Consider the following 15,693-nt stretch of genomic DNA (forward strand, 5'->3'; position numbering starts at 1 on the left):
TTATTCCCTCCTCAGATAACCAGTTTGGCTTTAGAGGCCAAACATGGCCCTGACCTGTGTATACATGCCTTAAAGGCAATTATCAACAGATATAGAGGTCAAAACTCATCCTTTTTCATGTGTTTTATAGCTTTTAACAGTGTTAATCATGGAAAATTGTAAAATTGCATCAGAGGTTTCCCCAAACGCACACTATATGGTATGCCTTCCAGACAATGCAAGTATAATGGGGCGAAATTGTCTGATAATTACCTCGGTGTCTGTGATAAGGTCAAATTTCTTGGACCTTTTATCACAGAAAAGATGGCCGATGATGAAAATATGAATAGGCAATGTTCCAGGTTGTATGCACAAGCAAACATTCTCTCACGCAAGTTTAGTATGTGCACAGATGGAGTGAAGATGTCTCTGTTTACGTGGAGCATATTGTACACCACTCTACACTGCACACTTGCAGTCTGATGACAAAGAACCAAGCCTACCGAGACTCCAAGTACCTTATTATGATGCCATCAGAATATTACTGAGAGAACGGAATGGTGTAGTGCCAGTGAAATGTTTGTCATATATATATCATTTCTTAAAAACAGCTTGGAAATGTATCTGCCGGGTTAATATCTCTTAAAATGATATCATCTTGGGTTTATACAACATAAAGTTTAGTGCTACACGGTATCAGTCCCAGCAGGGAAAGCTGTCTATTAAGGCATTTGTAGGTCTATGTAGTTTACTTGTGATTTTTATTTGTGTGATTTATTCTATTCAATGTTTTGTGCTCTCTGGACCTTGAGTCTGCAATAAAAGTTTGATTGATTGATTGAAAGGTCTTTCTAATCTGACAGGGCAGTGAATCACATTTAAAAAAAAGCTTGGGAGCCACTGTTCTATAGGATCTGAGAAATAGGCTTTGGGTACTGGCAAAAGAGATTTCAATCACAAAAGTGTGATATGGGCACAGCCATTTCCCTCCATGCGCTTTGTTTATGTCTCTCCGAGGTGTTATTGTCTCGGGCCTGGAAACGCTGAAAGGTTAAGAAGCATCCGAGAAAACCAAGGAGACCTGTATTGGATGTAACTTCTTCATCGTTGAGTTTGAACACCTTGAAATATATCACTTTCCTCAGGAAACTCCATTAAGCACCACATGCAAACAAGAAAAACAAACCCTCCTCCCGTAATCTGATTCCAATGGAAGTTGTAGCTTAAACACAGTGAAGTGAACTCAAACATCTCTCTCTCTCTCTCCTCGTCTCTAACGATGGCGAAAAGGCTCAGGCTTTGTCCCACAACGTCCTCTGAACAGTATAAACATTTATGTACAAATGTTCCACATCAGTGATTTATTCACATGTGCTAATAAAGAGTGAATAAATGTAGTCCTTTATTGGGACTCATGCTGGAGGCCTTTCCTTTTTGAAACTTCGTCTTACCACTGACACATGATTTATTGTGTTATTCTCACACGGTGGAAAGAAGTCTCTATCTGACACATGCTGATTTAAAAATATGAGGCAAATTGCAACATCTGCTGGGCCACCTGTTTGTAGAATGTTGGATCAACTATAAGAAACTTGTTTGTGTTGAGCTTAGTTCCTCCTCTGATTCACTTCTTCATTATTTATCCGATCATCAAGCCACACGGCCGTCCCCACGACATGGAAATGAAGCTTAACCCCACAACCTCTCTGCTACAGCGTAGCCGTGTGGCCCCAGGTGCTCTGATGGGACCTCATGATACAGGGCCACCCCTTTGCTCTGTATATGTGAGCCTCCTGTATGGATCTCCTACATTGCCCTTTACTTGCTGTGTACCTAAACTTGTATTAAAATAATTGCCATGTGATTCTGAAATGGCACACTTTGTTATTTGTTAGGTCATTCAACATTAGGTCTTGTAGGATATTACCAAGTCAATACATTTGTGTTTTTTTGGATGGCAGTTCGACACCCCTGTTCTAAATGGTAAATAATCAATAAGCATATAGGTCCCTATAGTTCATGTTTTCCCTGGTGAAGGTAAATATCTTAAACAGAGCCAGAGATTAGTTTGTTGAAATAAGATTCATTTGGAAGTTATTGTAATTTGAATATGGCTGCCTTTTTGGACTGTTGGTTGGATCAATAATTGGTCTCTTAGAGCGCTTTAGAAAATGTAATGAGCAATTTTCTTTATACCCGATTATTGTTGTTCAAGAAAACCATTGGCAGATTAATAATGATCAATAGAATTTGCAGACACCCACCGAGGGCCATCATTAGTCCCTTCACAGAATGAGAGTAGACCAGATGTTGATCATAGACACAGCCCCAGAGCAGTTTGCGGGACGGTTGAGCTCTGCCTAATGCTTTACATTTAGAACATAATTCAATTACACCAAGCTGTGACATTGAAATTGACCTTTGCGCCTCACAACTCAGCACAGACCAGACCATTTTCTTCCCACGCTGGATTTCTCCAGCAGAGGGTTCAGGTCTGATGGTCTCTGCGGGTCACTGAGAGGACTCTCCGTTGATTAAAGGTGGATGAGGTTAAGAAATACAGCTCACACATGTACTAGTTTGTCACCAATTTCCTCCACGTCCCCCAGGCCATAAATAAGATGTTTATAGAGGGCAAAGGGCAGATTTGAATGCTGTCCAGAGGCAGTGGCACCCCTGAAGAGAAAATGAATATTAAGGAAAAACCGACGGTGCTTTCTGATGACAGCAGCATCAGTGTCTTGTTTTGCAGGTTTTTCAGTTTGACATGAAATCAAAAAAGGTTTTTCATTTCCGTGCAGCGTTACGTAACGCCGTAAACGCTGTCTACTATGAGCTGCATCACAATTCCCCCAGGGAGAATAGACTGTTATACTGAGGGAGAGCGAAGTGTAGAGCTATACATCTCCATAGCACTGGGGTTGGGCGAATGGCACAGAGGCAATCTTCTTAACTGTCCTTCTGGGTCCACTTTACCCACCCACAAAACAGCAAAATATACATAGAGTACAAATGAAAGGCAAACATGGAGAGCTACCTATAGCATATGCTGTGTCAGATGTTCACTTTCTTATTTAATGAGAAAATGTGTCCAAACATTGGACTGGTACTATGTATATATACATATGTTGTACTTTGCTGTTCTCATGTCTGTATGTGTGCATATACTTAAATGCGGGGTGGAGGTGAAAAATAGAGCAGCAATAGAGCAAATAATTTAAGCCACAGGGGAGTCAAATTGAAATAAAAGGAAATATGGAGCAGAGGAATGCACAATGAAACAATATTTTGTAAGTGAAATAGTGACATAGTTCAATAATCCCCCGTAGATAGCAAGGAGATGCATTTTCCCTGGCTGGTTATCTTGAATCTACCTTCAGGCCGGGGAGGTTCCACTCGACTACGTTGGATTCATCAGTCGGGAGCTAAAAGGAGAAAGACCTCATTGCATTTTTCTCTCCCCAAAGCCGAGGGACCAGCCCGTGCCCCGAAGGGACGATGCACTGTTCAGATTGCGTGCCTTCATTCATCTGTCACTCCTGATCTATTTCTTTTCATTGACCCGACCAAACCTTTCAAGCTGCATAGATACTGTAAACAAGACAGGTCTTTCAAGTGCCGGCAGCGCGCCCGAGCTGCCGCCCCGAAGGTTAACACAACTGACCTTTCCTAAATGAATTCCAGCCTGCTCCATATTTTTTTTTTTATGTACAAGAGACCATTAGCTAACAGTTGGATTTAGCTTTCACTTAGTTAGAATGACATGATTGCCCCCCCCCGCCCCCCCCTGCTCCGGCCAGCCGAACGCCGTCCGTGGCAGCAGCAGTGCGGCGGTGTCTCTCTGCCGCCACCCTTCAGCGACGCACACAGCGCCTGACAGCAGAACGACACACGGGGACTCTCGTTCCCTTCCAAATCCCCCCCCTCCTCCACCTATCGCTGCCTCCCATGAGATGTCACCCCCATGCCCCCGAAACAACTGCACCCTTTTGTGACCGACAACACAGCGGCATCCACAGCTTCCATAACTAACGTTCAGTTGCATTTCACACATTGTAAACAAATGTTCTCTCATGGGAAGCATTTCCACAGAGTCTCCCGCTCTCCGTGATGTGAATTCATGCATTGTGATTGCGATATTTCCATATCAATGTTCTTTTATTATATACAGCAACACAAGGGGCTGAAGGGGGCAGGGGGGGGTATTAGTAAGCTTCTCTGTAATAAATGTTAGTACTACAGTTCTGCCCATATCTCTGGTTTACATGTATTAATGACAACGTTTTCACACACTTCAGCTTCCAAATGTAAAGCTCTGCCCCACATTACTGTCGTATTACTTTGATTTGTCTTCTCTCTTTGTCAAAACTGATTTTCCTTTTCAGCTTTCCGGCAAGGAGAGGGCCTGGGTTTATTGACATGATTAATGACATAACTGTAACATTTGGTGGTTTTGGGTAACGTGTTGGTTTTGTTGGTCAGAGCGGCTCTGGGGGTGGGTGGGTTTCATTTTTAAAACCCATCCTTCCTGCGGTCCGGTTCTGGCTGGTCTGTAGCCGCTCTTCCTCCCATTCTCCCGTACCGCTGTCTCAGGTGGCGCTGGTATGTCTTAGTGGATGTGCAGAGAATGTCAAGTGGCAGTTTTAATCAGGGTGTATAGCTATCTGACTGCCGGGCAGCCATGGCCCCGACCGCACCCATGCCTCAGGCCGGGCCTTCAGGTGCACCACTGTGCAGCAACTGTGCAGCATTCCTTTCTCTCCCAGGTTATCGAATGTCTTGCTCCGGTCTGTCCAGGACCACAACAGCTTCAGCCTGACGGATGAGAATGAATCCCCAAACAAGGGGGCCACTTTGCTTGTGTGCCCCTCCCTCATTTGACACACTGTGTACTTAACACAAGCCTACTTTTCCTTTCTTACTTTTGCTTAAATTCAGAGAAGAGAAACCAAATCTTTCGCTTTTAACAGTTTCTTGGCCACTTTAAAAAAAAAAAACAATATTACTCATTTTAGTGAAGTAGCACCTGCTTACGTTGGGCTAAAAGTAAACAACGTGGAATAAAAGCTGCTTATTACAAAATATTGTATCTACTCTGAAGATTTGAATCGTTGAGCCTTGATGGGCCAGGGACTTTGTGGCACTCCGTGATTTGCTGTCTGCTGCTCTCCCTCAGTGTGGAGGGAATGAACATATGCTTGGCTGCTCTCAGTGCTTTAATCCATTTAATGCACCCTGGGCAAAGGGAAAGGGGAGAGGAATATGTAGCCTGCTGTGGTGCACATATCTAAAAGAGCTTGACTACTGCACAGAAGCAGAACCTCTGACAGTATATCATTTGTGCACCGGCCGTCATTGTCATTCGTAAGTCCTTTTCCAGCCTGTTCTGCCTTTAAAAGAAACGGTTACTTGGCATCCTACATGGGAGTAAACATGAAGGCACCTTCTCTAAGCCACAGCTGTCAATCAATGGCAATGTCCCTTCGGGCTTTGATAAATTGACCATGTTAATACCAGATGTGTGTTTGTCCAGTGAGAATTACACCTCTGTATTCTATAGGCAATGGACCAGCACAATTATAATTATGTGCTTAGCTTATATCTCTTTTCAGAAGATGGCATCTCATATTTTTTTCCTCGTTTCTTTTTTTTTTGTTGACAAAATGAAAGCTTTATCCCTGTTTCATAGACGGCACCTGATGTGAACCGTACCTGTGGATGGATGTTTCTTCCAGTTGAAAGTGCCGGCAGCCCACTTAGTGATGGCTCCACCATGAGTTGCAATGAATCAGGCTGCAACTCTGCACTCTTATCACTGTTAATGGGCTGCGATCAATAACGTAGCTCCGCACCAGCAACCGCGGGGTGATAACTGAGTATGAAGAGCGAGAGAACCACATGACAATCGATGTCAATGTGGAGATAATCAACAAGATTGCAGGTAATGCTCTGGGTTGGTCCGCCATGTTGAACCTTTTGCAGAAATAGGGAAAATCTTCTGAATAAAAGTAGTGCACCTGGAACCATTTGTGTCATGTTGACAACGGGGGAAAATAGAAGCGATAGGAGTAGAATTCGGTCACAGATAATACGGTGCCTTTTGCTGTGATGCGGAGAGAGAGGACCCAAAAGCGGGATGCAGAAAAATGATGCTTTTAATAGGAAGGTGCAAACTTAGAGAACGCCGCGAAGGCAGGCACAAGAACGGCAACTGAGGTCTTCGTAGAAAAAGTGAACAAAAGATCTCCCGGTGAAACGGGGCACTAGAGGTCGAGGGCTGGGAAGAGGGGTACTCTGCCCGTCGTTCCCGACAAAGCCGGTTGGCCGGGGTGGCGGCAGTTCAGCTGGGACTCCTCCTGTTCGGCGGGACCGGACGCTGGATCTGGACAATGAACACAAGACGCGATCGGACACAACTAGGCATAAAGATTGAGGAGTGTGTCTCCTGTGTGGGTGGCAAAATACTCTGACAGGGAACAAAGGAAAAGGGGAGCTAGAAATAGCAAGAATAATTAACATCATAGGGAACAGGTGTGTAACAATTGGTGTGAGAGGGGGGGGGGGGGGGGGAAATGGGGTTCAGCTGGTGAGTTGTGGAAACAATGTATGAATAACTAAAGACCAGTAGGGGGGGGGAAAAGGGGCAGGAAGAGCCCAAAACCATGACATTTGTGTAAGCATGATACTAATTTCGGTTATTTTGCTCAGGAAAACTATTTTACCTTCTCAACTTCTGATGGCACGGTAAAATGCATCCTTCTTTGCATAAGGCTGTGATAAAATAATGGAACGGACGATGGAAAGGCTCAACGAATTTCACCAAGCTGTATATTTGCGGTATCTACATTGACTTGTTTACTTCATGAACCACTGTTTATGCCTACGCTTTGTATTAGTGGAGGCATTGGTAGCCATGTGTGAAGCTAGAGATGTGTGCAGGCCTGCAAGCGTATGCTCAGGTCTCTTATTTTAAACCAAGAACAAACATTGTCTGATGCATTAGGATATTTACATCCTGGGCATGGTGATGTGTAGGAATTTACATTTATAGTTTTCTCACTGCCCCTGGACTGATGTGTAGATACAAACCAAATGAAACAATGGCTAAAAAGACACATTATTTGCTATATAAAAAAAAAGAAACTAACCTGTCAGCAAAATTGCTTTTGCTTTTTGTTACACATTGACAAATGTGCTCAGACTTTTAGGGTCCAGACGAAATTTTTTTGTTTGTGAAGAAGCTGCTTCGTCTTCAGAGCCACAACCTGTCTGTCATCATTCCTCAGGATCGATGCCGCGCTAAGTCGGAAAAGCACATTCTATTTCAACTATTGCATCAAATAGCCTTTAGACTGCACACTACATTTTATTTTGATTCATATTTTGGGGCCTTTTGCTACGGCATTGAGCGCAGACTCCACATGCAAACCTGCTAGTGAAGTCAGTCCGTAAAGAGGCAGGACGGCACCGCCTCCTCTCGGCACCTCACAGTCCAGACACACACATGTACACAAACACACACCCATCACCTCGGGTGTGATACGGACGCAGAAGGAGGAGAGGTAGGAGTAATGAAAAGAGAAGCCATTTATCAGTTTGGAAAGGAAATGCTCTATGTTTTTACAGATGCACTGCACGAGCCTTTTTTTTAAATCATACATCATGAACAAGGTTGCATCCGTGAGTTTTGCTTTGGTATCACAAAATAATGCCCCACTGCAGATACAAAGTATCGGCCTAGCACTGCATTACTCTGGCTGCACCAGCATTTGACTTAATAGCCATAACCGAGACGACGGGCTGGAACGGCAGCCACAAGCTCCGAGGTGACATTTACGATTTTAAGACCTAATTAAGAAATAGCAAGGGACAGCAGCCCCTGTCATCTTTGCTGTTCCCTTGGAAAGCTTATTTTATGCTCCACAAAGCCTTTATATCACACACTTGCACACGCACGAGTGGGTGTGTGTCTGTGCGCGAGAAGCCAACAGTCAAACACAACAATGAATCCTATATGGAAAGTGTGTAGCTGTTTGGAAGGGCGTCATGTGTCTATGTGCTGGACATGATGTAGTGTGTGAAGACACATTAAGCCGCATGGTGCTATTGGTCATACTCAATATGAACATACACATTATACATTTAAATGCTATATCCACACACCCATGCACACACGCTTGTGTGGTGTGATCCCTAATTATTAAGCAGTCTTGATTCTGTTTTAATTTCTTTGGCACACTAGCAAAAAAAACAACTGACAATCACTCATTAAAATGGTTGGCAATGTAGTTCATGTGAATAAACCAATTGGCTCAACATCTTTTATCATATGGCACAGGCACCAGAGACATGCAGGCAGTTTATCATTCTTTTAAAAAAACATAATAAAATACCTGTTGACTCAGTAAGTTCTGATTTACATAATCCTCCAGTCAGTGATCACCATAGCAACATCGAGCAAGGAGCCACGTAGCATCTCTACAGCAGCTGTGAGCCTGGGGGCCGATGGATGAGGAGGTTATGAGTGAGACGACCCCCGACACTACATCTGCACGTAGCTCTACACCGACATCGTTGCTCCTTCACAGACTCTCGGCCCCGTCTCAATGATGATGAAGGACATGGAGTGCGGTTTATTCATTAAGCTGTTCTCTGCTGATGTGCACACGTGTGCGCGGTGATGAAAGAATGGCATGAGGCAGACTGTTTGTCACGTCATCAATGCAACGCGATGCAATTGTTTTAGATGAAAGGAGGTATAAATATATGTTTGTGTTGTGAAATCCCTTCTTCTATCTCTACCCCTAATTGGTATCCTTGTATGCTACCAATGGTTTGTCTGGGATTCATTTTGTGTTTGTTTCTCCACTCCACATCTGTCTCTCTCTCTCTCTCTCTGTCTTTCTTTTTTTCTGTCTCGTTTGCCCTCTCAGTCTAAATGTGCACGTGCATTCACACATAAGTGTGTATGTGTGTGCGGGCGACCCTGCCAGCTGTCAAGTGGCTCATTTAAGTGGATTTTGTACAAACAGCATTTGGCAGGTCACAGTGACAGGGGAACTGTGGATGTACTCAGCACTGCAGTGTTTTATATATTTTATATTGGCCAAGAGTTGCTGCACTTGTATTCTACAAAATTGCATAAGATATCAAATGAAGAAGTATTCATTCTTTTTTTTTAATAGGCAGAGTTGCATTTACATAGCAATATCCTGGACATTATGAAGACTGAGGCAGAATTAGTTGTGTCCAGCTTTTTGAAAATTGAATTTCCATGAATAAAACATTAGCAGTGTCGACAATATTTTAGTAACATTATCATTGCACCAGAGGTAATCTGCAGTAAAATATTTGGACATTTTTTGAACCTCCGCATCATAATCTCAGAACCACTGTATAAAATCAAACAATTCTAAAAATGTTAAACTCAATTAAACATTAATATCTGACTGTCAAACTTCATGAGTTGCTAATGTGAGCAGACTAATTGAAACTAGTAACTATCTGATTAATATTTTATGATTGAGACAAAAATGAACAACAGTGGTACTTACTTCATTTTTTTCAGATCTACATTCCACTTATCAAACTCAATTTTTGCTAATCTATTACCGCTGTACGTTTTAAGCCTTTTACATGTATTCCTGTATCAGTCATTTCTTTAGTGGGGAAAGCGGTTGTCAAGAGGAAACTCTCAGAATACATAATGGCTTCATTAGTGGTCCTTCTCTGTGATTAATTGCAGCGCTGTGTCACCCAGCTCATTGCCAGGCAGTGTTGTGACAGCAGACGAGCACCATGTTAAGACTGGAGATGATCTCACACACTTGTAAGACACGCAACACACACACACACACACACACAAACACGCACACACCAGTAAGCAGCATCCACACGCATGGAGAGTCCACTATGAAGGGAGAATGCCTGTGATTGGCTGATTTAAAATGTCACAGTTTTACCCGCAGTGATTAGTAACAGCCTCAATATTTACCACCATTCTTGATGATAACATATTGGCACAAGCACAGCTGTGCTCGCTCCACTAAAGAAGGCGGAATCGGAGCAGGTAAAGCAGGTAAAGAAAGACCTTCGGAGCCTCTCTGCTCCAGGGGCCACAGATAAGGAAATCCAGATGGCTGCTGTAAGCTCACCATAACACAACATTTAACTACAAGGAGCAAGAGACGGAAAACAAGACGTATCCACTGAATGCAGGAAAAACCAAGGGAGTGAGAAGGGGAGTAGTTGAAGAAAGGGTGAGTAAATCTTCAGTGTGGGAGATGAACAGAGAGGTCATTGATGAAGCGAGACGAGGGTCACGGTTTCTAGATGAGAGGAATCCAACAGAGGTCGAGGATCAACCTGCCGGTTTTTAACTGTGAAATGTTTCCCCAGAAGGATATCCGGCAAAGCCTTTGATGGGTTTGTCTGACTGGTGGCTTTGAAACACCGTGTGCAGTCGGTGCAACAGAGTAGAGCATCGATGGGCTCCTGCACAGCACAAGCAGCCAGTAGATAAACTCGAAGCACTTGACAGAAAAGCGTGTAAGACATTTGGGAGCATTATTCTATTTTTTTGTTGTTGTCATTAAATCCAACATTTATCCTTGAACCACTAAAAACCTACGCATCGTTTAGGAAGAAATAAAGTGGCTTATCTGCATCTCAGACTTAACCAGCATCATATCTCTTAGCCTGAGGTAATTATTTTCACCAACACGTGGTTCGTGTGCAGAGGTCCGGGCATCGTATCGCACAGGAAGCTCCAAGCAAAAGTGTTGTAGGCAACAGACGTCGAGCTGCAGGTGAAAAACCCAAGTGCACTACCCTCCCTGCCTCACAGAACAATATCCTCCATACGCCTCGGTGGATGTTTACAGTCCCACTGGCAGATCAGAGGTTTATTTTATGTATCACCTGGCACACCAGGTACTCTGTGGCCTCCTCCACTCGCACAATGGTGAAATGATGAAGAGAGTTTCCAGCGGAACGGTGATATTTAGAAGTGGCACTTGCTCTGTGGGAAGCAACATTGTGCATCTGTGGAACTGGAGAAAAATGTCCATTGTGTTTGATTCTCATTTAAAACTATTGGACCAGACTAGTGTTGTACTAGTTTGTTTATGACACATGATGCACATGAGAAGTGATTTGGCCACACACGTGACGTCATATCCATTAAGACGGGAGAATGTGTGCAATCTTACAACATCTTATGACAATTATTTACTCAAAAACTGAACTTTGAAGCAAACCGTGTAGCCGAGGGCAAAAAGGGGACCAGCGTTAGTTATGTTTGAGCAAACCGTCCTCTTTCCACACTCACAAAACCATGACCACCTTATTCCATAAGGCTTTTCTTTTTATCTGTTATCTGTGGTTTGGAAACCAATCCTTAACAAACAGAAACTCTAAAAGGTGTAGCAGGCTGATTGGTGAGTCAGAGCTCAGACCAGAGTCGCTGTACACCAGACAGTTACAACCAATAACTGGCTCCATCTAAAAAGGACCACTTCCACCTTTGTACACCGAGTTTCAGCTTCTTCCTTCTCGATGGAGGGACAAAGCACTATAAAAACAGCGTGGTTCCAGCAGCCATCACTCAGGTGAACCAACTATAGCAAACATACACAGATGGTATAGAAGCAACGCTTGTGCATTTATTTTACTTACTTTATTTATCAGTTGATTTACTTTTGATTGATTGATTTTATCATGTTTTTCTTGTTGTCTGTGTGGATTGTAATGTGTGTCGAGATGGATGTGTCGCCTTCTACTGCAAAACAAGTCTTCCAACGGGTACAAATAAGGCAAACCTCACCTAATCTGCAAAATACGGATGGTAAATAGTCAACATATAACCCAATAAACATCAGCATATCAGCATTGTCATTGAGGCATGTTAATGAGGAACAATGCTGAGAGCTGCAGGTTCTGAGCAGTCTGGAGTACACGGTCTAAAGTGCATTGTACAAGCGCATTTAGGGCTCGTCCGACTCCATTTAAATTAAACAAACGGAACATTATCAGTATACAAATTAAGGCGCAATTGGCTAAATGTGTAGTTTTAGCCTTTAGTTTGGGCGTAGAATGAATCAAACCAATCAGGATGTCTTATTTCCTGCAACTATTTCCAGGGATTTGGATTTGGTAATCAATTGGAAACGTGCAGGTATTTATCCCAGTAAGTCATGAAGAATCAACCATGCCCACGACCGGACCCTAATGAGAATATTACTAATACTATTAGTGTATCCTAATCTTTAGCTTTCTACTGTGCATTGGGAATAGAACCCACTGGATGTGGACATTTGGATGTTGATTTAGAATGCAAATGTCAACATTATAACATTAAGATTTTGACAACTGTGTCTGAAGATGCCGGTGAAAGTTGTGCTGTGCGCCGGATATACTGTATGACTGGATAATTAACATTAGCTTGATGGGCCACCTCTCAGAGACTATAAGTGTGCTCGTTAATTGATTATAATCAATACGCTTTGATGTGTGTGAACGTTATTTCCTTTAAAAAAATACAGTATTTTGTATATAAGAACAAAAACACAAAAATATCTAATTCTGTCAGCGAAGAACCAGTAATAATTTCTAATATCATGTGAATTGCATGCAGATGACATTTTCCTTTAGTTGCTTATGACTGAAGCAAATCTGATACTGACTTTACTGCAGTCATTTCCTCTGCTGCATTAAACTCCCTCACACACATCCTGTAATGGCAACAGCTATTGTACCTGGCTATAACAGAGAGCCCACCACTCTGCATCAGCTTCTGCTCACTGGCATGGAATCAATACAAAACTGCCGATGTGAGCAAAAGCTGGAGAGGACACACACACACAAACACACACTCACACACACATACATCGCGGCTGTTTGGTATGATCGCGTCTTCGCTGAAATATCACATCAGAGGCTTCTCACCAAGACAGAGTTCATAACTTCTAATAAGATAAAGAGTACGTTTCCTCAGAATGACAGACAGGCCGAGAAGGTTAGGGGGAATAATTGAGCGTGACTTATTTTAAATGATCTATTAAAGCAAAAATAATCAGCCAGCAAAAATGAATTGAGGTTATGCCTTTAAGCACAATTCATCTCTATAGAGTTTCCCCCATGGCTTACATTGATACAGGATTTAACATACCACCCTCATAAGATTACGTTTTATATCCTTTTGTTAGATCCAACTGAGGAGTAAGACTGCGTGATTCATGTCCTGTCTAAACTGATCATTCTCCTACATGTAAATGACCTTGTGAAGAAGGTACAGCTTTGGTCAAAAAGGGAAAAACAGAAGGTCAAATGTGTACTTACAATCTCTGAATGGTGAGCGGTGGACTGGAGGCTGTGGTTTTACAGCTGGGGTCTCCAACAAAGACTCACTCACACGCACGTCGGGTCGGAGATGTGTGTCCCTGTCGAGAGACACGAAAAGGACCAAGATAAAATGACTCTGTGTGGTGGTCAATCCTAATTTCATACATTTTATGGTAGAAACCTTTCTTGAGTATTAGATTAGTATATAAATATATATAAAGTTATACTTAAATACTATTGAGGATAGGGAAAGGCCAGCACAGGTTAACACACGAAATATCTCCATAAAAGAGTTTAGAAATGGAACAGAAATATACAGTATATATATATAAATAATCTTAAACCCACAAAATCCACACAAACCAACCATTTGGCTGAAATTCAATGGTTTGTGCTGCTTCTATTCATACTTTCGCTCCCCTTGATGATGTATATAAGCGTTTAAAAACGACCCTTTTATAGCTTCTTTTAAACGTGGTGCTAATAACACCCAGTGCTATAGTTTAGAGTTCATTAAAAGTAGAGCCTAAATGAATGGACATAAAGTCTGTTTTGCAAGGAACAATAAATCCTTTATAAACATGATATAAAAAGGATTTCTGAGCAGTAAAAACGGATGATTATTTGGTGCAGTAGTCTGCTGTAATTATGGATCTTCATACTTTTTAATATTCAAGATTAGAATCATGGGAAATGAGTTCAAAGAAAAAAACATCTTCACAAAGATTTTTACTCTCTGGGTGCAGATGTATCGGGACATCAATACATAACAGTATTCACTTCTCATTTCTTTTGGTACAGAATATCACACGACTGGACCAACTTCACACAACCATCATTCTGTGTCAATGCACACATTTGTTGTAATAACACTTTACAACATTTTAGTGTCCAGGTGATGTTGTACACATGTTCCACATGTAAGTGAAGGACATGAACAGCGGGTTTGAAAAGCTAAAAAAATACACTATCGGTTAAATTACAATAATTTGGACAACCTTCAAAATATTGTGCTTAACAAATATGTGGTCTACAAAACATTTTCTCTCTCATAAAAACAATTTAAAGCAGGTTCTGTAACTATTGTGGACCCAGGCATGGTTTGAATCCATGTTTGCTGCCTTGTGGTCTTCTTTTTCTCTTTCTTTCTTGGCAGAATAATGCCAACTGGAGACAAGTGGATGAATGCAAGAACTATTTATAGTATCAACAGTGCAATTATAATTGTGACCTTTACAAGCACAGGAGCGACAAAGCGGCAACCCACTCACAAAATAGTTGCTCCATGGTACAAATTGTCTTCTTTTCTCAGCTACCAGAAGTGACTCATTCTCCTTATATGGTAATGTTTAACTCCTGTGATGTCATTATTTCACAGATTTGCATTTCAGTTCTGTTGCAGTCTGTGCTGTGTGGGTCTTCCTCCTTTGTCATTTCAGAAGGTTGATAGCTGGTGATTCCTGCTGTCCTGGTCATAATGAACAGGGTGGAGATTGGGGTAAATGTCCTATTCGCATTTCTCAGTACATCTTTAAGAGGCCATTAATTATCTCATATATTTTTCCTTTGTGTTGTGCACTTGGTAAGAGCATATTTGGCTATTACCAAGTATAAAAAATAAATTATTGGGATTATGGAGCAATGACTAAGCTATAACCTAAGTCTCATAATTGGTGTTGACTCTACATGTAAGTAGTCAACTATTCCACAGTAAGAGTGAACAGTGGAGGTTTACATTTTACCACAGGATACTGATCCAGCTGTCATCACAGCTTTATTTGAGCATAGTGTTCCAGTTTAATCAGCCCTAAAACATCCTCATTCCTTTTATAATTGCACAAATGGTACGTTTCAAAGAGAGACGGCCCGCAGCTTTGATCGCAGGAGGAAGAACGAGACGGAGACTCGCTGGAACCTGGAGAACTCCTACATAAGTCTCCCGCAGCTTCTGAGGTCTGACCCAGGAGGGGTTTTTACAGTCCAGGATGAGAATCAGATCTGAGATAAAAGTAGGAGGATATTAATTAGCGCCAACAATGCCCAGTGGTGCTTGCTGTAACAGTGAGTAATTGTTTCATTATCGCGGCAGGAACCAGCGTCGCATTCCACAGCACTACATTTTAATTTTACAACAGCAACGCTCACCAAAGCGCATTTGCTTGTCCAAAGACACTGAGGCTTTATATTTGAGGCTTTATATTTGAGTTGTCGGTGTCAAAAGGGGATCGGGGAGGGATTCACCCCTATGGAATAGTGTAAGACAATCATTTCAAAGTATAGATCAGGTAAAGTATTTTTCATTTAATATTTTCTCAGGTTCATGTCATCATTTGTTGCAGTATAAAAATTCTGATACAAAGAACACTTGTTACT

At 42.1% G+C, this 15,693-nt stretch overlaps 1 protein-coding gene across 5 annotated transcripts in view; it reads right to left on the minus strand.

Moving 5' to 3' along the window:
* frmpd3 (FERM and PDZ domain containing 3) overlaps nucleotides 1-15,693 on the minus strand; it is a 59,996-nt gene that overhangs the window by 21,966 nt on the left and 22,337 nt on the right. For 4 of the 5 annotated variants that reach the window (XM_037460967.2, XM_037460966.2, XM_037460963.2 and 1 more), the window contains exon 2: nucleotides 13,318-13,418. The exons of the other annotated variant lie outside the window; for it this stretch is intronic. The gene's annotated coding sequence lies outside the window, so the exon portion shown is untranslated. The remainder of the gene's footprint in view (nucleotides 1-13,317; nucleotides 13,419-15,693) is intronic. 5 annotated transcript variants of the gene reach the window in all.

The sequence above is a fragment of the Pungitius pungitius genome, chromosome 2 (assembly GCF_949316345.1).
Source record: "Pungitius pungitius chromosome 2, fPunPun2.1, whole genome shotgun sequence".
Taxonomy (NCBI): domain Eukaryota; kingdom Metazoa; phylum Chordata; class Actinopteri; order Perciformes; family Gasterosteidae; genus Pungitius; species Pungitius pungitius.